Source organism: Pipistrellus kuhlii, unplaced genomic scaffold (genome assembly GCF_014108245.1).
Source record: "Pipistrellus kuhlii isolate mPipKuh1 unplaced genomic scaffold, mPipKuh1.p scaffold_m20_p_10, whole genome shotgun sequence".
Classification (NCBI taxonomy): Eukaryota; Metazoa; Chordata; class Mammalia; order Chiroptera; family Vespertilionidae; genus Pipistrellus; species Pipistrellus kuhlii.
The window spans coordinates 1,033,078-1,057,727 of NW_023425405.1; the positions used below are offsets into that span (position 1 = coordinate 1,033,078).

At 38.0% G+C, this 24,650-nt stretch overlaps 1 protein-coding gene and 1 pseudogene across 1 annotated transcript in view; both read left to right on the plus strand.

The window, feature by feature from the left end:
- FOXP2 (forkhead box P2) overlaps positions 1-24,650 on the plus strand; it is a 493,504-nt gene that overhangs the window by 90,724 nt on the left and 378,130 nt on the right. The gene's annotated exons all lie outside the window — the stretch shown is intronic.
- Positions 2,436-3,242, plus strand: LOC118714535 (annotated as a pseudogene).

Below are 24,650 nucleotides of genomic sequence, written 5' to 3' on the forward strand. Positions count from 1 at the left end.
CCAAGCAAACCACCATGGACATACAGTGTTAATAAATTGTACAGTAGTTTATATTAATGTTCTAAGCCTTCACATTCACTCACCATTCAACTGACTCACCTAAAGCAACTTCCAGTTCTGCAGATTCCATACATGGTAAGCGCCCTGCACAGGTGTGCCATTTTTATAATTAGATATGTTTAAATCTATGAATACTTGCCATTGTGTTGCAATTGCCTATAGTATTCAGTACAGTAACCTGCTGGAATGTAGCCTCTGAGCTGTAGACTACACCATATAGCCCAGGTGTATAACCCATCTAGGTTTGTGTCAGTGCAATCTTTGATGTTTGCACAATGACAAAATTGCTTGTGAAGCATTTCTGGTAACATATCCTTGTCATTAAGCAACACATGACTGTAATTTTAGTGTTCTAGTGTTCTAATCTTATATAATAAAAAGCTAATAAGCAAATTGATTGACCGGGGGACCGATGATTTGTTATTATGTGCACTAACCACCAGGGGGCAGATGCTCATGCAGGAGCTGCCCCCTGGTGGTCAGTGTGCTCCCAGGGGGAGTGAAGCTCAGCCAAAAGTGGGGATCGTGGCTGACCCACATAAGCAGCAGCGCTAAGGATGTCCCATGGCCATCAGTCGGACATCCCCCGAAGGTTCCTGGACTGCCAGAGCAGAATTTGCCTTCAGAAAATCGTGTTAAGAAATGTTTTATTGAAGTGTGCAGAATATCACATAGAAGCCTTAGTCCCTTTCACAGTATGTTCTAGATGTTAGTCAACATGGCATGCTGCAAATAAGAGAAATTTGTAGTAGAAGAAGTGCATGTAGTGAGCCTGTTCTTGAAGCCACCCATTATTTCATTTTTTTAAACTTATATTTATTCTTGAAAGTATTCAAATATCCTCCTCCTCCCTCTCATCGACCCCTTCCATCCTACTCCCACCCATTATTTCTTTATATTTTACCTTTCCTTTAATCATCCCTTGCTCCTGCTTTGCCTTTACACTTATTTCTACTTTTTAAAATGTTTTTTTTGCCTAATTATATTATTAGTTTGAGATAGTATGTGTTCTTTTGGCCTTAGTGTTTGGTCTCCCAGTCAGCACTGCAACCTTGGTTCCACCTGATGATGGTGGTGGTGATGGTGGTGATGGTGATGATGAAGATGATGATAATGATATCTGATATTTATTTAATACCGCATACTCTTCTAAGTGATTCACCAACATTAACACATTTAATACAATCTATAAGTTAGATACTGTGAGGTAGAGACCATTGTTGTCCCCATTTTACTGATCAAGCAGGGCCCAGAACAGTTCAATAATTTACCCAATGTTTGTTCTACAGCAAGCATGTCAAACTTGTGGCCTGCAGGACACATGTGGCCCACAATGAATATTTTTGCGGCCCAGCCAATATAACGATATGTAAGAAACGCTTTAATAAAAGTTTTGTAACTTAATTTTTGTAGTATCCTGTTATACATAATTATTAATAATGAACTACAACCTTCACTAATGACTGATTACTATAATCGTGTTGCATTCATTTCCCTTACGTGCCTTAGGCGCAAGCAGACCATTTCTCCCCACTAATACCAGCAGTGAGTATTTTAGCAGCTGATGGCCATGTTATTAGTATTGTACTAAACTGTTTGGTGTGCATAACAGAAAATATTTCTCTTTCAGAGAACAAGAAAAATAGGTTTATTTGCATTATGCTTATTAATTTGTGCAGTTGTTCAGTGTCTGGTAAGTTAATGTTCAAGAAAAAAATATTAATTTTTATTGAAATGTTCTATTATTTTATGGTAAGGATTACTCATGTATTTCAGCCCTTTGTATTCAGCATGTCTCTAATGAAATCAACCTACATTTCTATGAAATTTGAAGCTTTTTTTGAAGCCCACATCAAGGTAAACATTGTTTATTTTTCCCATGTTAGCCTTTCTTTTTTCAATTGGCAAAACATGGACTAAGGTATGAAAATGTTGGTAAGAATACATTAAATCTGCATTTTAAGAAAAAAAAAAGACAAGTATCACATGATCTCACTTATATGTGGAATCTAAAGAGCAAAATAAGCTGATGAACAAAAAGATCCAGGGACATAAAAACATGGGACAGACTGAGGAATCTCAAAGGAAGTGGAGGGAGAGAGAAGAACCGAAGAACTTTTATGCATATATGTATAATCCATGAACACAGACAATAGTGTGGTGAAGGTGGGTGTGGGCTAGAAGGGGTAGATGGGAGGAAAATGGGACATTTTTGATATTTTCAACAATAAAGATAAATTTAAAAATAAATAAGTAAATTGGTAAGAGGCTCTGGGCCTGCCAGACACCTGCGCTGTCTGTCCTTCAGCAGCCCTTCCACCTCCGCCACCACGTTGGGCACCACAGTGGACACCATGTGGCCAGACAACGGCAATATGACCAGGAAGGTCCTCAGAGGAACCACCCTAAAGATGTTTGAGGAGGCCAGGTCCATCATCAGCACCTGGCACCCTAGGAGCCAGAACCAGGGGTGCTGCTGGCTGCCCTGGCCCAGGTCCACCCACAGACTTCCTGTGCACTGGTGAGGTGGCTCTTGTCAGCTCAGAAATCACCTGCACTGCCAAGCCCTCTGTGGAAGTCCAGGTCCACGTGATGTCCAGAAACAGCCTCACAGGTACGAAAAACTGGCCTCGAAGGTCATCCTTGGTGTGCCCCTGTTGCTGAGAAGTGTGCAAGAGATATGTCCTCCCTCCAGGAGCAGGAGGAGGAGGGCCGCAAGCTGTAGGAGGCCCAGAACCGGGAGCACATGGAGACTCAGTGGAGCAACCAGGGCATCCAACCGGCCCTGAACCCAGAGCTGAATACATCCTGCTATAGCCAGTCTAGATTATTCCCTTGGTGGGGCCTTTGGACTGTAAGCTGCACGGCTTTGTGCATGGGGGTGTCATCATGAAGCTCATGGATGATGGACCTGGTATCATGGCTTCACGTTACCGCAAGACCAGCGTGGTCACGGCTTCTGTGGATGCCAGTAACTTTTACAAGATCAGGAAAGGTAAGTCCTCGCCATCTTTGGGCGCATGGACTTCAGGAGCAATGAGAAGTCCATGGAAACCTGTGTACTTTTACACGAAGCCTGTGGTGGACAACTCGGAGAAGCACTACCTGCTAGCGAGTGCCTTCTTCCCCAAGTATCCCTACGTGAGGAGGGCAAGGTGCTGCCTGTGCCCAGAGTGGGCTAGAAGATGGGCTTTGAGGAAGGTGCCTGTGGATGAAGATGAACCGACTGGGCAAAAGCTGAGTCTCAGCTCTAGACGCTCCTCCTCCTGCTGCTGCTGGACCCAGAGCGGCCCAATGTCTAATCACGTAAGAAGTTACCCTCTTGGCCCACAGCTCAATTCATGCTGAGAGAGGTGTGCACATTATATGTCTATCTCTGTTAACATGCTCTCTCCTGAAGACCTGTTCACCAAAGCTTTATTTATGTCATTCCATTATAAGCACCACACAGTATTATCCTGGACTCCTAGAGGCATTCCCTGGAGTCCTGAGGAATATTCCACATACATTGTATGATATGTAAAGACTCCAGTGTCACTAATAAAGCTGCTGCTTGGCTGGGGGGGTAGGGGTAGAGTGGGAAGGATTGGTAAGAATGATGTGTGATTGGTTTTTCAGTCAATTGGAAAGAATTGTTTCACAATTACTTTAAAAATGTATAAGCTGACCATGCTTTCAGAAACTTTTTTTATTTCTACTACAGGTTGAGCAATTTTTATATGTACTTATAATAAAGATGCCTTATAACTCAATTCTGAAATGTTAAAAAATACACCTTATAGCTAGACCACATTATCTTCTACATCATCCAGGACACTTCAAGATAAAAAAAGATGCTATCGTCATTTACCATAGAAAACATTGGGCTAGACTCAGCCTGTCACTGAGCTTGAAGTAGACACTACTGGTTGTTATTCCAACATGACTTCTCTGCTAACAGAACACTGACGTCGTTCAGAGATAACTTATTGCTCCACATAGCATATGCTTCATGGGCAACTGACCCTATCCTTAGCTCCCACTGGTGGATACTGACTAGTTTAGGCCAATTATGATAATTCCATTCCTTTGCCAGAACTTGTTTATTTATAGTCTATTAAATTAATAAATATTAAATAATGTTAAATAAATTCATTAAACATATAAATAAATTTGGTATTTGATTAATTATTTATAATACCTGGAGCCCTTCTTACCACTTGAGCAAGTGAGATAGTAACTTTTTTTCTACTTAATCCTTTTTTATTTAAATTATTTTGTTACTTCAGGCTATAAATATGCTAATATACTCATTTTAATCATTATTTGAGGATTTGGACCCTAACCAGACTTTCACTTTACAGTGATCTCTATTTGCATAATGCAGGATCCACATAGGGGAGAGGGCCGAAGAGCTCAAAGGGGAAAACAGGGATGGGAGTGTATCTTTCAAGAGTTCAGAAAGGTTATTAAGAGAATATAAAAATGGTTTCTGGGTCCTTTGTCTTCAGAAAATGAATTACAAAAATTAAAGAATTATATAGCACCCGGTTACATGCTTAGGTTATGACAGAAAGATTCCTGTGTTTCTGAGAAGTTTCTTTACTGAAAGGGTTCCTCCACTCTTCAGCACCTATCCTCCCCCCCCCCCACACACACACACACATGCACGTACACACAATTTACTCACACAGAACCCACTTTTGGTGGGATTTTGCAGGAGATGGAAAAATAGATTTTAAAATATCATTATTATTTTTTCTGGTTGAAGATATCTGTTCTTCTGGTTCAACTTCTTATAGTCCTATATCAGGCAATTAGACATATGGTTTCTTGTTTCCTCACATCGCAGAGGAAGAATCAGCCTAAATAATCATGGGAAAAGAAACTGCTTAAATTATAGCCTATCTAGGCAATGCTAGTTAAGTCAATAGTGCAGGTTAAAAAACACTATTTCAATGACATTCTTTTTTTGCTTATATTGTTAAATTACTTATTTTTGTTAAATTATATTTTTTGCTTAAATTGTTAAATTACTTAGAGAATTACTAGAAAAATGTTATATATATATATATATATATATATATATATATATATATATATACACACACACACACACACACACACCAAACTATTACCAGTGTTTATTTCTAGGACATAGTTATAATATTTTAATTTTCTTATATAAGATTTTCTGTATGACTTAAACTTTATTCAATTAATATGTATTTTTCATGAAATAAAAAAAATTTAAATGAAAAAAAATTATTAAATTCTTAACCAGGTGCAATTCTCTAATTAGTATGCAGTTTACTGCTACATACAATTAATCTGGTGCCCCATTGGTCAAACACTCTCAGTAATAAAGATTTGATATATTCTTGCTTTCATTTCTGCTTAGGATTTCATTGTTATGTTAATAAAATATAATTTCTGAAAATACTGTAAATTGAGATGCAGGTGATTCCTTTCTCTATTATCAGTACTTAATCTTTACTGATTACTGTTAATATTTCCCACATTTTCTCCTCTATACATCCAAATAAGTGATTTGAAATGTTTGTGTAACAACTTTAAAATAAAAACATTTACGAATAGAAAACAAATCTGCACTTTAAAAAGAAGACATGTTACATATACAGTGAGTAATGAGCTAGATATTTCATATATTTTATCTTTAAATATTTTCATGTTCTTATACCATCTTATTTTTATATCTTTAATATGAGAATGACAAACAATAGGTTTGACCTTATTTGTCAATCAGTTTGAAGGTTTATAAGATGTTTAATTACCAAATGCTATAATTATTAATCATCTCATCATTTGATGTATAATGTAAACTAAATTCTCTCCCTGTAGTACACTGTGTTTCACAGATCAATAGATTTATCAAGGGCTTGAAGGAGAGTTTTAAACATTCAATGAAAAAAAGAAAAATATATTTATCTTTTAAAATAGCTTAGATAGTCATTTAATCAACTTCACAGTTATTTTATTTACTCCTGTGAATAAATCTCTTCATATCAATAGTTTTAAAGTATTACAGCTCCTTAAAATAAATTTAATTATAGTGTTAGATATTTTACTCAAATACATTGAATACTATATAGCACAAATACAGGAAATTTCTTGAATAAATACAGCTTTTGAGGGCTATCTTGAATGACTACATTTAAAATATGACTCAATGTTTGATATCCTCCTTACATATTATTATAAAACATTATTTTGAATTATATCCATCTCCTCTTTGTTGTAAATAAATTGTTATAGTGGATGGTTTGGAATTAGAAGGGCAATTGTTCTTTCTTTCCCATCCCTTGCGTACTCATCATTCCTGCCCAAATGTCATTGAAGTGCAATTAGCAATAACAATATTTACAGTTCATTGCGTGCTGCTGTGTGTCAGTTTTTCTAATCACTGTACATGTATTAACTCATTTAATATCTCAACAACCTTGTGAGATAGCTGCTGCTATTCCCATTTGACAGATGAGTTACACAACTTTCTCAAGGTCACCCAACTAATAAACAAAGAATCAGACTCGGGAACTTGTAAGTGTCTCTACACCACGTGTGCATATCATCCCTGGGGCATACAGGAGAGTAATAAGAAAACTACTGGGATTTTTGCCAAAACCGGTTTGGCTCAATGGATTGAGCATAGGCTTGGGAACTGAAAGGTCCCGGGTTCGATTATGATCAAGGGCATGTACCTTGGTTGCGGGCATATCCCCAGTAGGGGGTGTGCAGGAGGCAGCTAGCTGATTGATGACTCTCTCTCATCGATGTTTCTAACTCTCTATCTCTCTCCCTCTCTGTACAAAATCAATAAAATATATATATATTTTTTTTTTAAAAAAAGAAAACTACTGGGATTTTTAAAATGTCATACTGTATGACTGTTTTCTATATTCGTAATTTGTGTTATTTGGAGAATGAAATTTACATATTGAAGCATGGGATGCTCTTTTCTATTACCCAGAGAGTGTCAGATCTGGTATTTGATTTCATCTTTCTTACAATCTAACACGTTAGTCTATTATTGTTTCAGGGATGCTGGGAAAACATATGGAACTCTTAGATGAGAGGCATGTATTAGTTACAGCATAGCAAGCAACATGGAGCATCAATAAGCATGTTTGCATCAGGTCCCTTGTTCCTAAGTGCTGTGGGCCACATAGGTGCTATAGGACACATAGGTGCTATATGCCCAGGGAGCATATGTTACAGCCAAGGAACACTAAGCTATGGAAATCTGCCTGCTTGTTGTTCCAGAAAGATATAATATCTCATCTCACAAGGTTCATTGCTGCAAAAACAACCATGAGCAATGGACCAGGAAAAGATAGAATATGGTCTTGCATTTTTGGTGCATTTGTAAAAGCTCCCAGGAGGGCCAGATGGTCAAGGAAGAGTGTCTTTTCCACCTTTGAACTCTACACTGTGTTTGTTTCTTTTTGTTGGTCCAACAGGTTGCCATAAACTCTGTGCCTTAAGATAACACATATTTATTATGTTACAGTTCTGTGCGTCAGGCATATAAAATGGACCTCCCTGGGCTGAAATCAAGGTATCAACAAGATGTGTTTCTTTTCAAGGCTCCAGGGAAGAATCTGTTTTCTAGTCTTTTCCAGCTTCTAAAGGCCATTCTAGACTTTTGCTCTTGGGCTTCTTCAATTTCCAAAGCCAGTAAGAGACAGTTAAGTGTTTCTCACACCACATTATTGTGACGTGGCCTCATTGGCCTCCCTATTTCACATTTAAGATCCCTTTGCTTAAAGTGGGACCACCAGATAATCCAGGATAATCCCCCTATTATAAAGTCAGTTTATTAGTAACTATAATTCCCCTCAGTGATATAATGTAACAATTTCCTAGATTCCAGGGTTTAAAATTTGGACATCTTTTAGAGGCCAATATTTTGCTTACCACATGCATTGTCTTGGCTTTTGGTGAATTTTCATGAGTTGGCTACCTTGTTGGCCATTCTGATTAATCTGACTGAGAGAGGGTGAGGTCAAACCATTCAATTTGTCTCATAAAGTATTTAATTAGGGCAACTATTAATAGGATTTAAACAGCCAGATAAGAACAACTGCACTATTGATCTCAGTTATGCCCCCAGAGACCGAGACTCAGCCAATTTTGAATAAATACCAAGAAATACTAGTAGGTTCTGTTTTGGTAAGCTAAAATCAGTGTAAAACCAGTCAATTATCCATTCTGACCCACACAAGGGAGTTTAGACTGACATGCTAATCTTTGGTGTCATTGCCAATAATTACAGGGCAAATGGATGGGCCAAAATGCAGCCCCTGATGAGAAGAGAGTCTATGTCCCATCTTCCTCAGGTGGAAACATGTAATTGAAGGCACTCATTTCTCCTCTCTGAAATCTCTTGCTAAGCTTTATTTATATCACTATTTTCCATTAGTTTGATTAAGTAACATGGGAAAAGTCACTGAATTGCTGCAACTTTGATACCTATACACCCTATAACTCAAGGCTGATGGTATTCAGGATAAACATATGAATTCGTATAAAGAAAATTTAAACAATATATAAGGACCAAGGAGCATTGCTTGTTCCTCCTCTCTCCCACCTTCAGGGTAGAAGGTATTCCTTCCACAGTGCTCTCATGGGTTACTGAAGGGAGATGGGTATATAGTCAACTCAGTGTTCATTATACTTATGACCTAGGATTATGTTAATCCAAGTGTAGTGGAAAAGAAACTGAACTACAATTAAGTTTGAACTCTCTAGGGCCCTTCATAATTGGGTTACTACCTTAAAGGTATAATAAACTACCAGGCAGACTGGGGCTTGTTGCTAGGGTAAAGAATAGTGTATCCTATTCAGGAATGGTTGGAATAGAATCCCAAGTGTTCAAAATAGGCCTATATAACTCTCACCTCTTTCATTCTGATTATTATCCAGTAGATAATCAAAAGGTATAAACCATTTCTGTGGACAGATGCATTCGATGACAAAACCATCCTCTTCAGATGTTGGGACCAAGTGGAGATGAAGGAAATGAGATCAGAAATCTTTCTGCATTGCTTTTTGAGGTGGCTCTTCCAGCCCCTGACAAGGGAGATGCTCACAGACAGCAGGGAACATCAACGGTTTGACAAATAACTTGGTTTCAGTCTATTCTGGGTGACCTCTGTGATAAAAGGTGCACTATTGTCAGACTGTAGATAGTCCAGAAGCTGATATATGACACAGTTATGTTTCAAGGGCCAAAATGATGTGGCCGATTAAACTACTAACAGTGCCACTGTAATCTGAAAACGTATTAACAGCAGTGAAGTTGCAACAGTAGCCCTGGGAGGGGAAAAAAAGGTCCAATATAGTCAATTTTCCAAGAGCAAGTGTTGTCAATGTTGTTGAGAGACAGTTCTCCATGGCTCTCTCAGGTTTCTATGCATTTTTGTGAGCAGAGGAATTATCTGGTCTTTTGTTCCAGAATATCTCTTCAAGAGTGTTTGTACAGTGAATCGTCTTGGAAGATAAGGATATAATCTTTTTCTGGAGCAGAGAGCAAGTGTTTTCACTGTCTATTATAATATAGACAATGTATGCCTCTACGGTAAATATGGGACAAGTATTTCCCGTGATAAAATATCCAAGTTCTGCCCTCACTGATTTGGCTCAGTGGATAGAGCATGTCCCTTGGATCCAAGGGCCCCAGGTTTGATTCTGATCAAGGGCATGCACTTTGGTTGTAGGCTTAATCCCCAGCCTCAGGTTGGGGCATGTGTGGGAGGCAGCTGGCCAAAGTGTCTCTTGCACATCCATGTTCTTTTCTCTCTCTCCCTTTCTCCCTTCCTTCCACTCTCTCTAAAATTCAATGGTAAAATGTCCTCCAGTGAGAATTAATAAAAACAAACAAACAGAAAATATCCAGGTTCCCTAAGCTTAGGAATTTTTTCCTATAACATAACCAATGTGTATCCAGTTGTCACTAGCCCTCCTTGCATTACTTTATGGGAATTATAGTTCAGGAAACCTGCTAGCTTGTTAGTTTTCATGATAGACACTTCACAATTTTTGACAGACAATGTGTAAAGTATAGCCTTTTGTACCCTGTGCCAGTAAACCAATTTATGGCTAATGTTAAAAGTTGGGCATACAGTGGCAGCTTCTGCATCAGGAACAGGGAGTTGTCTAAGGTGTGTCCAGTTTATGATGGTGGATGCACTGCCATGTTTACTATGATGAATTCAGGTAGTAGTCAGCAGTGATTGGCTGGTGCAGGCTTGATCAGCATCTTGATTCCAGTTGATCTCATCAAAGAACAGGTTCTTCCTGTGGGCGCCTACAAGAGTGTCTCGGACTATCTGATGACCAACCACAATTCCCAGCTGTAGTTTGCAGTCCTAGGTTGTTGTCTTCAATTCGCCAATCTGTGATCTCCCAGGGGGTAGACCACGTAGCCTGGCCATTGTCAACTGTCCGAGAGTTAGTAAAAATGTAGCCTGGTTCTCAAGGGGTTTTGGTTGAGGCTCTAAGGATTGCCTTGAGTTGTGCCCACGGGGCCACAGTAGCCTAAGGAACATCATCAGGTTTCTACTGAACCAAAGCATCACTGAAGCAGGTAGAGGCATTTAAGGGAATTGAGGGCTGCAGTTAGCAGCTTTGGGATAGTGGAGTAGGAGAGAAAATTTTCCTCATAAGGATAGCACCTACTTGTTCATGTAAAACTGAGAATACTGCTAGGACTGGGCCAGCTGGCTCCTGAACGTCCCATTTCCATTTGACTAGAGAGGCCTGCATTCTGGGTGCCTATTGAGCTTTCTCCTCTTCTTTTCTTAATCCTTGCAGTTGTCCCAATGAATTATCTGTTTAGTAACAGTTATCAGAGTTATAGCTTACTGTATCCTGGGTGGATCTTAGAAATTTTTCAGTGTAAGCAACAGATTGAAACCAAGGACTTAGGGATACTCTATTGTAATGAGTAGTGAGAAAGTAGATATGGCAGAAGACACAATGACAGTCTGAAATTGTAGGATAATATTTAATATACACAGTACTTTGCTTGCAATAAATGCTTAGTAAGTGTTTGATAATCAATTAAATAAATGAAAGAAATGAATGAGTTGTAAAAATAAACAGTACAGGTAGATTCGGCTCTATGTGGGCTCCACTAAGACATAGATTTCAACCACTTCTCACTAGCTCGTCTGGCATCCTGTTCCAAGCCACCGTCATCGCTTGCATTTATTTTTTTATAATTGCCTTCTCCTTAGTCTGCCAAACTTAATACTTGATCCCTTGCAGTCTGTTTTCAGCACATAAGTTAGATAGGTACTTTAAAAGCCTAAATTAGATCATCTCACCTCACCATTCAAAACTCTCTCCCTGTATCCCCTTAAAATCTAAAAACCTTACAATGGTCTACAAAACCATATATGATCTGATATCCTAGCTATATACTCCCTCTTCTTTTTTTTAAAATATATTTTATTGATTTTGTACAGAGAGGAAGGGAGAGAGATACAGAGCTAGAAACATCAATGAGAAAGAATCATTGATCAGCCGCCTCTTGCACACCCCGCACTGGGGATATGCCCGCAACCAAGGTACATGCCTCTGACTGGAATCGAACCCGGGACCCTTCAGTCCCCAAGCCGACGCTCTATCCATTGAGCCAAACCGGTTTCAGCCCTCTTCTTTACTCTGTTCATGCTGTTTGTCAAACAACTTCCTCCTCGGCAGGCATGCTCCCTCTTCCCCATGCTCCCTCCTCAGGGCCTTCACAATGGCTGTTCCCTTTGCCTAGGTTGCTTTTCCTCCGATATCTGCATGGCTAACTTCATCATCTCCTTCATGTCTGTTAACATGCCACTTTCTCAGTGAAATCTGCCCTAACTACCTTATTTAAATTGCAATTCTACAGGCACATCAATTCATCATCCTTATCCTTCTCTAATTTCTTACTATAATATTCATTACAATTTAACATACTATAAAATTTACTATTTTTTAATTTTAATGATTTGTCTTTATCCACTGGAATTCAATTTCTAAACAAATGACATTTTTCTCTACATTATATCTACTACATAGTACAATGGCTGCCTGTTACTACCAAAACATATGCTTATTGTAATAGGAAATCAATAAAGAAAAATCTGAGATGAAACCAGTTTGGCTCAGTGGATAGAGCGTCGGCCTGCGGACTGAAGGGTCCCAGGTTCGATTCCGGTCAAGGGCACTTTCCTGGTTGGGGGTAGGGGGTGCAGGAGGAGCTGATCAATGTTTCTCTCTAATTCCAGGTACTTTTTTGTTCACATTATTTCATTTGAAATTTATCAAGAACTTTTAAAATATGTTATCCACAAATTGCATATGAGAAAACTAACAGGTAGGTTAGGTACTTTGATGACAGTAAAGAGAGAAAGCCAGGCTTAGTCTGTAAACTTTTCTGTGGCCTAAGTTTATACACAAGATTTTATTTTTAAGTAAAAATAAATGCTATGAGAATTTCAAAAAGTTACTCTATACAAAATCTCACTTTTCAAAGCTTACATTATTTTGTTTCTGCTATATATGGACACACAACATTAAAGGAGAAAGGATATCATTAAACCTTAATAATAATTCTATTAGATGTAGCAGATGTACAGACAAAAAAATCTGAGAAAAAGAGGGGTTAAGTAAAATGTTAAAAAAGGTACCGATTTTAAATAGTGGAGTCTGTATTTGAAAGCAGATCTTCCTAAGACTACAGTCCATTTTCTACAAAATGTGGTTACTTTGTCTTTTATAAACCTAGCAGCCACATTTGTCATCGTCAGATGGCTAAATGTAGGGTTTATTGTAAATTAGATATTTGTTTTATTATGTTTCATGTGCTGATTTGATTATGTGCTCAGACAAAATTATTTTGTTGTATGATATACATGAGTGTTTGTGTGTGAGGGTGATTTAGATCATGTGTGGCATCACTTCATATTTGATTTCTTATTTAAGCAAAATTAACTTTTACTGGCATAAATATCTTAGTGAATTTAGGATTAATGAGATGAGTTCCTTTGCAGATTTATATCTAACTCATGAATATCTTTTGTTTAATTTGTCACATGTTTCATGTTCAATTAACATTAACTTCTGCATATATTAGTTCTCAATGAGTATTTTTTCTGTATATCAAAGCCTGTCCATGTATGTGGTTTTTGGTATTTTTTTCACCATCAATGAGTGGAAACACAGCAGAGCCTCTCTTTATGCACTGACAACCCACTATCTCTTTTAATTTTGCAACAAATGTTTTCAATGTGGCATGGTTCTTATTACTGGAGGTTAAACTGTAATTTGAGTTTATCTACTTCAGACTAAAAGTATTACAGCAGTACACTGCCCTTGTGATACTATTAAACATTGTGGAATCTTCTTTTCCATTGGCTTTGTACAGAGAAATTTATTCATTTTACAAGTACAGAAGAAATGACTTTCATATCTATTATTTAAGTATAAAAGAGTGAGGATGCATAATAGATTTATATATGACACTTGTATTCAGTGAAAAGATGGGTTGCCAAAAGGTCTTCTCCTACCAAGAAAATGTAATCATTCTACATTCTAAGCAAGAGGTACAATGATTTGTCCCCCACCAAAGATGTGACATTGAAAAAAGAGACCCCTTCCAATTATCCAATTTATTCAGTTACTCATTTTTAGAAGAAATAATTATTTTTCTATCAGTTGGCCATTCCAAAATAATTGAATTCCAGTAATCTTATGTCCATTTTATTTAACGGTGTGAAATACCATCAAATAACTAATAATTTTTCTTCAAGGAATAAGTGAAATATAAAAAAAATCTATTACTATTATTCTTTTCAGAATTTATCTTTTTTTTTTAGGATTTTAGTCAAGTGGCTCTGCAGTTATTACAACTAAGAGTTCTGTCACTTTTCTTGAGTGAAACTAAAAGTTATTATGTTAATTCTGGAGAACTTCAAGGTGCAGAATTGTAGACTTTTTATTTTGAAAATCCTGTCAATCCTTATGCCTATCAATATTTTGGGGCAAAGGTGTGTGGGGGTTTTTTTTGTGTGTGTGTTGTGTTTTTTTTGTTTGTTTGTTTGTTTTTGTTTTGTTTTGTTTTGTTTTTTCTGTATCAACATATGTTTGATTTTTAAAGCAAGAGATTGTGATTTTGGCCTCATTACAATATTTTCATATGAAGTACATTGTTGAAATTTCTCATAGCTAGAACCTTATCTTTTTAAAATTCAGCATCATAAACCTTCCTAATTCTTCCACTACAACTCCTTGCTTTCACTTTCGCTTGTGTTGCAGGTAACTAACTGCTTTTCTCTTGCTGGTTTCAAGATTCTCTCTTTGTCTTTAACCCATGGCATGTTAATTATGATGTATCTTGGTGAGACTCTTTGAGTTCCTCTTGTTTGGGACTCGCTATGCTCCCTGGACTTATAAATATTTCTTTCACAAGGTAGGGGAAGTTTTCTATCATTATTCTTCAAATAGGTTTTCAATATCTTGCTCTCTCCCCTTTCCTTCTGGCACCTCCATAATGCGAATGTTGGTACTCTTCAAGTGTCGCAGAGGCTTCTTGCACTATCTTTATTTATTTATTTATTCTTTTTTCTTTTTGCTCTTCTGATTGGGTGTTTTTTGCTTCCTCATACTTCATATTGTTTATTTGATTCTCAGCATCCTCTACTCTATTGTTGTATCCCTATAAATTATTCTTTATTTTGGCTAGTGTATGCTTAATTTCTGAGTGTTTCTTTTTCATGTTTTTGACATTCTCTCTAATATCATTGAAAGTCTTATGAAAATCCTTGAGTAACCTTGTAACCAAGGTTTTGAATTCTGTATCCAATATTTTGCTTGCTTCCATTTATTTCCTCTGTGACATGTTTCTTTGTCTCCACATTTTGGCTGCTTCCCTGATCTTGTTTCTATGTATTAGGTAGAGCTGCTATATCTCCTGGAATTGGTAGAGTGGCTTTGTTTACTAGTGTCCTAGAATGATTCAGCCTCCCTAGTTACTTGAGCTGGGAACTCTAGGTGTTCCCTGTGTGGGCTGCAAGCATAGACTTGAGCCTCGGTTGCTGTTGGAATTACTGGGAGGAGTTGATCTCCAGGCCAATTGGCTGTGAGGACCAGATGCAGGTACACTTTGAGAACTGCCTTTCAGTAAACTCCCCTATGGAGCAGGAATTACTTCAGTGGGATTTTGGTGCTCACTGAGTCTGCCTCTTAACTCTGTCATTTGTGGTTGTGAAGAGTTGTAACGTCCTAATGTCATAATTAACACCCAAAAATGAGTAGCATTTTTATATACCAATAATGAATTCTCTGAAAGATAAACAAACAATTATATTTACCCCAGCAACAACAACAAAAAATTTAATATACCTAAGAATAAACTTAACCAATGAGATAAAAGACTTGTACTGGGAAAACTACATGATATTGACAAAATAAATACAGGAAAATATAAACAAGTGGAAGAATATACCCTATTCATGGATTGGTAGAATCAACATAATTAAAATGTCCATACTACCCAAAGCAACCTATAGACTCAGTGCAATCCCTATTAAATTACCACTGGCATATTTCACAGACCTGGAACAAACACTACAAAAATTTATATGTATCCAAAAAAGACCCCAAAATAGCTGCAGTAATTTTGAGAAAGAAGAACAAAGTTTGAAGGGATTACCATACCAGATATCAAGATAAAGCCACTGTAATCAAAACAACCTAGTACTGGCACAAGAACAAGTATATAGATCAATGGAACAGAACAGAGAACCCAGAAATCAATATAAGCAATTAATGGTGTTGGGAAAATGGGACAGACACATGTAAAAAAAAAAACCAAACAAACATAAAACAAACAAACAAAAAAAAACAGAAAGAAAGAAACGAGACCACCAACTTATACAATAACACAATAAACTCAAAATGAATAAAAGACTTAAATGTAAGATGTGAAACCATAAAAATTCTAGAAGAAAACATAGGCAGCAAAATATCAGACTTCTCTTCATAGCAATATGTTTGTGGATACATCTCACTAGACTAAATATTAGTATAGTTGGAAGCTGTGAGGATTAGGCAAATGTGGCATATTGTGTGCAAAGAAGCAAAGGGCAATATATGACAGTGGTCTGTAAACTCATTAGTCAACAGAGCAGCAAAGTGCAGCTCGCAAGATGCATGTGGTTCAAAAGCCTTGGTTTGCCAACCACTGTCCAAGGGCAATTGAAATTAAGGAGAAAATAAGCAATGGGACTACATCAAAACATAAAGCTTCTGCATAACAAAAGAAGCCTTCAACAAAATGAAAAATGACTCCATTGTATGGGTGAACATATTTGGGAATGATAAATCTGATAAAGATTTAATATCCAAAATATATACAAACCCATACAACTTAACAGAAGGAAGATAAACAGTCTAATTAAGAAATGGGCAAAGGACCTTAATAGACACTTATCCAAAGTGGACATAGAGATAACCAAGAGACATATGGAAAAAAAAAAAACAACCCTGAAAGTCATTGATCATCAGAGAGATGCAAATTAAAATGACAATGCAGAATCACCTCACACCTGTTAGAATGGCTACCATCAATAAATCAACAAATGACAAGTGCTGGATGTGGAGATAAGGGAACCCTAGTGCACTGCTGATAGGAAAGCAGACTGGTGTAGCGACTGTGGAAAACAGTATGGACTTTCCTTAAAAAAATAAAAAATGGAACTGGCATTTGACCCAATGTTCCCACATCTAGAAATATATCCCAGGAACCCTGAAACACTGACCAAAAAGAATGCATGCACCGCTATGTTCATAGCAGCACAATTTACAATAGCTATGATCTGATAAGAGTTCCAAGTGCCCTCAGTAGATGAGTGGATAAAAAAAGCTGTGGTACATTTATAATCATGGAAAATTATGCAGCCATAATACCCTTTGAGAGAGCATGAAGGGACCAGGAAAGCATTATGCTAAGTGAAATAAGCCAGTCAAGGAAAGACAAGTATCGCATGATCTCACTCATCTGTGGAATCTAATGAACAAAATAAACTGTTTAACCAAATTGATCCAGGGACATAGAAGCTTGGAACACACTGTTGAACCTCAGAGTGCAGGTGGGTGTAGGTGGGTGAGATCAACCAAAAAACCTGTTTGCATATATGTATAACTCATGGAAACAAACAATAGGGTGGTGGAGGCCTGGGTCAGGGAGCAGCCTCGTACTGTAAGGGGTCAATAGAAGAAAAAAGGGGACATAAGTAATACTTTCAACAATAAAGATTTGTTTTTAATTGAAGTAGGATCAGATTATAGAAATCTTTTTATATAGGCTTGCTGAATTGCTATGACTGTCCTTAAATTTACCTTTGATCAATTTAGAGCTAAATTAAAAGAAACAGTGTACTTATACTATAAGATCAATTTTATTTTAAAAATCAAACAATAAAAAAAAGTTTCTAGAAGGAATCAGAATGTTTTCTGATTCTTAGACTTGAAGGATTTTTGCCCTAGTCTCCATGAAGGCCCACTGTGTAACATTGTGGATGAGCAGGAACCCCGTTATAGACACAGCAAAGCTATTGCTTATGGTATCTGTCAGTGTATGCCAAATATATAATTCCAATGTGAAGTTCAATAAAAGCAATTTTAAAATGTGCTAAAGCATTACATTTGTAATTCTGGTATTTAGAATGAGTACATTCAAGACCTTGTAAGATTGAGATGTAAAATTTAGATGATCTGACCTGAATAATGGGTGTGCTGTATGTCATTTAGGCAATCTTCCATAAATATTATTTCTTTTTCTAAAATGTTGATAAGGATTAGATAGCAAAGGGTACAAGCCTTGTAGTCTTTGGCAAGAACATGAGATTCAGAAATTGTACATGGCTTAGACAGATTATCTAGAAAGTATATGTATTTGATGTTCCTGTAAAATAAGGTGCATAAATCAAACCCTTGCCATCATTTTTTCTAAACCTATTCCCATGATGAGGTGAAGTCAGATGGCCCCTGACTTCAGCTGGTCCTGGGAATGGGTTTAGAAAGAATGATGGCAGTGTGACATTTTTTTTTGAAAAAAAACATTTGAGAATTCTCTCTAAAGGAAAATATTAGTACTTTAAGGGCCTGATGCACAAAATTAGTGCATGGGGACAGGGGAGGAGTATCCCTCAGCCCAGCTTGTACCCTCTCCAATCTGGGATCCCTCTCACAATCTAGAACTGCTGGCAACCTAACTGCTTCTACCTGCCAGCCTGATCACCCTAGCCACTCCCATGCCAGCCTGAGTGATGTCTAGCTGCTCCCCTGCCAGCTTGTTTGCCCCCAACTACCCTCCTCTGCTGGCCTGGTCACCCCTAACTGCCCTCCCCTGCAGGGTTGATTACCTCCAACTGCTATCCCTTACAGGCCTGGACCTCCCCTGCTGGCAATCTTGTGGTGGCCATCTTGTGTCCACATGGGGGCAGGATCTTTGTCCACATGGGGGCAGCCATATTGTGTGTTGGAGTGACAGTCAATCTGCATGTTACTCTTTTATTAGATAGGATGATCCGTGGCTCCTCACATGAGGGGCGGTACTTATTTGCAGGAGTGGGCAATATATTAACATTGCAAGGTGTTTGTGAATACAACCGTTTATTCTCCCTTGTCTTTAGGTAAATAATAAAGTCAAAATAAAGACTGGCATACTGTGCTTTCTTCTATACAATGTTCAACTAGAAAAAGATAGACCAGTCATTTTCTCTGAGATTGGCCATGATAATAATTTTATTCACACAAAAAAAATTCAAAGCAATTATTTCTAATCTATCTCATAGCCAGGAATGTTTACTTTTAAGCAAGTTTGCTTCCTGCTGAACAGGTTATGACAGATGCATTTAATGGACCAAAAAAGTTAGGGGTAATAGAGTTAGCAGTTTTTATTAATGTGTAGAGAGTCCTTCTGGGAGGCCTATATTTCTGTTCTTTCTCAGGGGCTTCACATAAGCATAGATTTCTTTCCCTTGAACCTCACAACTGTCTCCAGGCCCTCCCAGCCTTTCAGTTGGATCTCAGAAATGCATTCCTTTACAAAGCCTTCTGACATCACAGACTGGATTGTCTTCTTCTACAGGACCTCATTGCATCCTGGACTTGCCATTCACCTCAGTGATTACAGCTTGCCATCACATGTGTATGATTGTCAATTTTTGTCTACATACTTCATGAAGGTGCATCCTGTGTCCATTCATCTATCATTTAGGTACTTATCAGTAGCTTGCACTCAGTTATTCAGATATTTGTTGAATGAATAAATGACTACTTGCAAGAATGAATGAACAAACGGTGTATCATTAAAATTCTCAGAGTTCATAAAACTGTTGATTAATTTGTTAAACTTAGTCATCATCTAATAATTTTGACTCAGAGTTATTATACATAAAAGTTAGCATTAAGTATTTCCTGATATGTAGCTTTATACTACATTTTATAAAGAATTTTTCACATTTTGTCAAAGGTTAGTCTATTGTATTTTCATCATATTCTGTTTTTACTTTTGGACATGCATGAAATGACAATAAAAATTCGTATAACCTGAAGGTGAAAATTTAAGGTACTTGAACTAATTAGAACAGAACTATGAACCCAGAAGCAAGCAAACATACAAATAAAAAATACAAAAAGAGATTTTACTTCATGTCTTACTTCCCATGACCTTTATAGTGAAATAGATGCTCTTTATCCATCACTGTTCCTTGTTTATCTGACTTTCCAGACCACGGACCATCATATTTCACATAGAAAGTGATAGCCTCATATCCAATATTGGAAGTAATATTATAAAATCCTTTGAAGTAATTCACAGATTAACAGGATGTACTCTCTGAATTTATTAATAGTATGTGGGCCCACATACTATTAATAAATTATGAAATTAATCTTTTAGGGCATTGTACTGATCATGGAATAGTAGGAAGAGATCAAGTTGTCTATGTGTGTGTACCTTGGAAGAGCAAGGAACTATCTATACATCAGCAAACTATTTTGAAGTCATGAGCTCCCATTTGATTTAGGCGCTCCTACAAGTAGGAACATATTTTTGGCAGACTGTGTGCTGAATGAATGGCGTTTGCTGCTAGTTATTTGGAAAAACAAACATAACATGTAACACTTCATCATACATTATGATGAATAAATAAAAGCACTTAGTTAAGTAATAAAAGTCAGTTATCCCTGAGAAAGCAGGAGCCTGCCTTTTTCATTTTATATGAATAGTGATGCATGCCCTATCTTTCATTATTGATTTTTATCTTTTAACTAGAGGCCTGGTGCACAAAATTCATGAGCAGGCCTCTAGTTAAAAAATAACTGCCTCCTTCCCCGCTGACTTGGTCACCCCACACAGCCTGCTGCTCTGTCATTTGGTCATCCCTTACTAACCCCCCTGCTGGCCTGGTTGCCCCACACAGCCTGTTCAGTCATCTGTTTGGTTGTTTCAGTTGCAACAGTTGCTTAGGCTTTTATATATATTGATTGATTCAAGGTTGTGTTTTTTTTTTTTTTTTTTTTATGTTGTTATAGTTATGTATGGAAAACTTTTCCCCCAGAAAAGTTTAATTAATTGCAATAAGTAGTTTTAGTTATACTTGATCCAAGACTTGATTTATTTCACTGATCATCATCATAATAATACAGGAATATGCAAAATAGCTAGGATGCTGTAACATCACAACTGAATAGCAGGAACCTGAGGCTGCAAGGCACCTGGCAGGGGTAAGGGACCTTGTGCCATGCCCCTTGCCCTAGTGAGGGCCCGGAGACTTTAGGCCATGCCCCCTGCCCAGGGGGGTTTGATGGGTGACCTTAGGTCATGCCTCTTGACCAGGAGGACTCAGGGCACCTCAGGCTGTGCCCCCCACCCTAGCACCAGGCCGGAAAACCTCAGTCTGTGCCCCAGTGTCAGGCCGGGGACCTCAGGCTGCACCCCTGCCCTGTGGAACTTGATAGGAACCTCAGGCTGCAACCCCCACCCCACGGGGCTTGACAGGGACCTCAGGCCATGACTCCCACCCCAGTGTCAGTCTGGAAGAACTCAGGCTAAGCCCCAGAGCCAGGCCAGAGGAACTCAGGCTGTGTGCCCCTCTTAGTGGGGCTTGACAGAGGACCTCAGGCAGCACCCCCTCCTCCATACCAGACCACGGGACCTGAGGCTGTACCCTCTGCCAGGTGGGACTTGATGGGACCTGAGACTATGCCCCCCCCCCCCACATGGTGCTGGGCCAGGGGCATCAGGCTGGGGTACTTGAGGCTATGCTTCCTGCCTGGAGGGGCTTGATGGGAAGGGGGCTGGCCAGGTCTAGATCTCACCCAATAGGGGTGGGGTCAGCCGAGTCTGGGTCTCCTGCATTTTCAAAGTACATGTGGGTGGTGGGTGAGGGCTTGACTCTAAAGTTTTGTGGTACACCCCAGACTCTGACAGGAGGGAGATTTTATGTACATTTTACTAATTTTCTTTACTCTCTGACACTTCTATTATAGAGAAAGGGCAAATAGCAATATTAAAATATTTCCTCTAATTAATTCCCTTTTAATGTGCATGAATTTCATGCACCATGACACTAGTTTAAGTATAATTCCTGATGCAATTGGATAATATTTTTTTGTTGAGGATTTTAGCATGGATGTTCATCAGGGATATCGGCCTGTCATTTTCTTTCTTTGTAGTATCTTTTTCTGGTTTTGGAATTAGGATAGTGCTGGTCTCATAAAAAGAGCTAGAAGTCTTCCTTACCCTTGAATGTTTGAATTGTTGGAGGAGGATAGGTCTTAGCTCTTTCTTGAATGTTTGGTAAAACTTCCCTGTGAAGCCATTCAGTCCAGGACTTTTGTTTGCTGGTAGTGTTTTAATGAGTGCTTCAATTTCATTAATTATTATTACTCTATTCAGGTTTTCTAATTTTTCCCCCCCTGATTCAGTTTTAGACATTCGGTTTCTAGGAATTTGTCCATTTTGCACAGGCTGTTCAATTTGTTGGATTATAGTTGTTTTTAACATTTTTTTTTTACAATCCTTTGTATTTATATATTGTCAGTTGTTGCTTCACTTCTTTCATTTCTGATTTTATTTATTTGGGTCCCCTCTCTCTTTGTTTCTTGATGAGTCTGGCTAAAGCTTCATTAACCTTTTTTGTCTTTTCAAAGAACCACCTGCTGGTTTCATTTTTCTCTGTATTGTATCTTTAATCTATATGACATTTATTTCTGTTCTAATCTTTATAATTTCCTTCCTTTGGGTTTTTCTTGTTGCTTTCTTTCTAGTTGTAGTGTTAGGTAGTTTACTAAAGATTTTACTTGTTTCTTGATGTAGACTTGTAGTGCTATGTACTTCCCTCTCAGGATTTTTACTGCTGTGTCCCAAAGATTTTAGGTTGTTGTGTGTTCATTTTTCATTTGTGTCTAGGACATTTTAAATTTCTTTCTTGATCTCTTCGGTAACCCATTCATAACATGTTTAATAAGATGTTATTTAGTTTCCCTGTGTTTGAATGTTTTTGAGTATTATTATTGTAGTTAATTTTTAGTTTCATGCCATTGTGATCAGAAAAGATGCTTGATATATTTTCAATTTTCTTGAACTTATAGAAACTTACTTTGTGTCCTGATATGTGTTCTTGAGAATGTCCCATCTGCACTTGAGGAGACTATATTATGCTGCCTTGTGGTGAAATGTTCTGTAAATCTCAATTAAATCTATCTCATCTAGTGTGTCATTGAATGTCACTATTTCTTTGTTGATTCTTTTTTGCCTGAAATATCCATCCAATGAAGTCAGTGGGCTTTTGCAGTAACCTACTTTGCGATTTTTCTCTTAAAGTGGTCAAGAGGTTTTTGTTGTTGTTGTTGTTTTAATTTACTTATTTAGGTACCCATATATTGGGTACATATATACTTACCAGTATTATATTCTCTTGTTGGAGTCTTCTTTTTAGTATTATGTATTGATCTTCTTTGTCTCTTTTATTATTTTGAAGTTTATTTTGTCACATATAAGTATTGCTACCCTTGCTTTTTTTTTTCATTCCATTTTCATGGAAATTATTTTTTCATTCCTTCACTTTCACCTATCCTAGGGCCACACAACATTCTGTCCCAGATTCTGCCCAGACATCTGCCTAGGAGAGCCAGAGCTAGGTATGGCTGCAAGGAATCTGGAGGTTGGGATTAGTGGATCTCTTATGAGGAGAAGGCTCTTGTCAGGCTCACTGGAACATGGGGAAAATGATCCCTGCCCAAAAGTACCACAACTCAGTCACTGACACCCTGTGCCCAGGCAGCTGACTCCTTCACAGGGCTTGAACTTCACAGGGAAGGGAGACAAGGAATCCACATGGTGGAGCTATTGCATTCCCCCAGGCTGATGTGGCATGGAGGGAAGTGTTCCACTCGAGAAAAGATGTCCTCTGTGGTGCAGAGGAGGGACTCAGTCCAGGGACCTTTGTGGCTGGTTTTCAACTCTCTTTCTGGATCCACAAGCTCCAGTCTCTCCTCACACAACTCTAGTGTGCTCCTCCCTCCCTCCCCTGAAGCCAAATGTGAATGAGTGCAAATACAATTTTGTGTATTGGCCCTTTTAGAGTGCACTTGGATTTCTAGGACACTCCAGCCTCTCCCTGATGGTCAGAATCCCCACTGATTTTCACAGCCAGGTGTTATGTGGGCATCTCTCCCTGGGCTCTGATGTTTTGTGTGTGGGGGGGGAGGGGTGCGGGGGGAGCCCAGCACTGAGTGGAGACCCCACACGCCTGAGGGGGAAACTTTGCAGCTGAGGTATCCCTCTGAATTCTCAGTCACAGCTGTGAGAGCAGGACCAGCCTTTCTCACATCCCCGCCCTTCCTACTGATCTCAATGGGGCTTCTGTAAAACTTTGGTTATAAGGCTTCTGTTCAGTTAGTTTTCAGTTGGTTATTCAGGTTAATTGTTCTGTATTTTATTTGTAATTCCAGTTTGGTTCTGGGAGGAAATGAGTGTGACATCTACTCTGCTGCCATCTTAGATCTTCTGAGATTCTTATTTTTAAAGGCCACAGAGACTCAGAATACAGGACTGGAACTATTTGAATTTTTAATTTAGCTTTGATTGTGTTTTATAACAGGCATACTATGTAAGTCAAAATTTAAAATAAAGGATTGCTATAGTCTGCTAAGAAGCTGAAGGAGCTTATAAATTAATGGGCTCCTTAAAATCAGTGTCTTGTGATTGTGACTGTTAATGGCTCACTGGACAGAAATGGGTCTCAGGGTTAATTATGTCATCATTGAATGCAAATTGAAATAATTGGCAATCCAGAGGTTTATCAAGTAAGGATCATTTTGGTGGAAATTTTGGATGTATGAAAGTCCAGTAATTCTGTGTGTGTGTGTGTGTGTGTGTGTGTGTGTTTAAATAATGTGACAGTTATATGAGTGGATACACATTGAAAAAAAGGAATTGCAATATGTTTTTAAAGTTTTAAACTTACATTTTAATTTTACAAATGCCTTTTACATATGCTATATTTGCTTTTTGAAAGGTAATATTTTGAACACACATA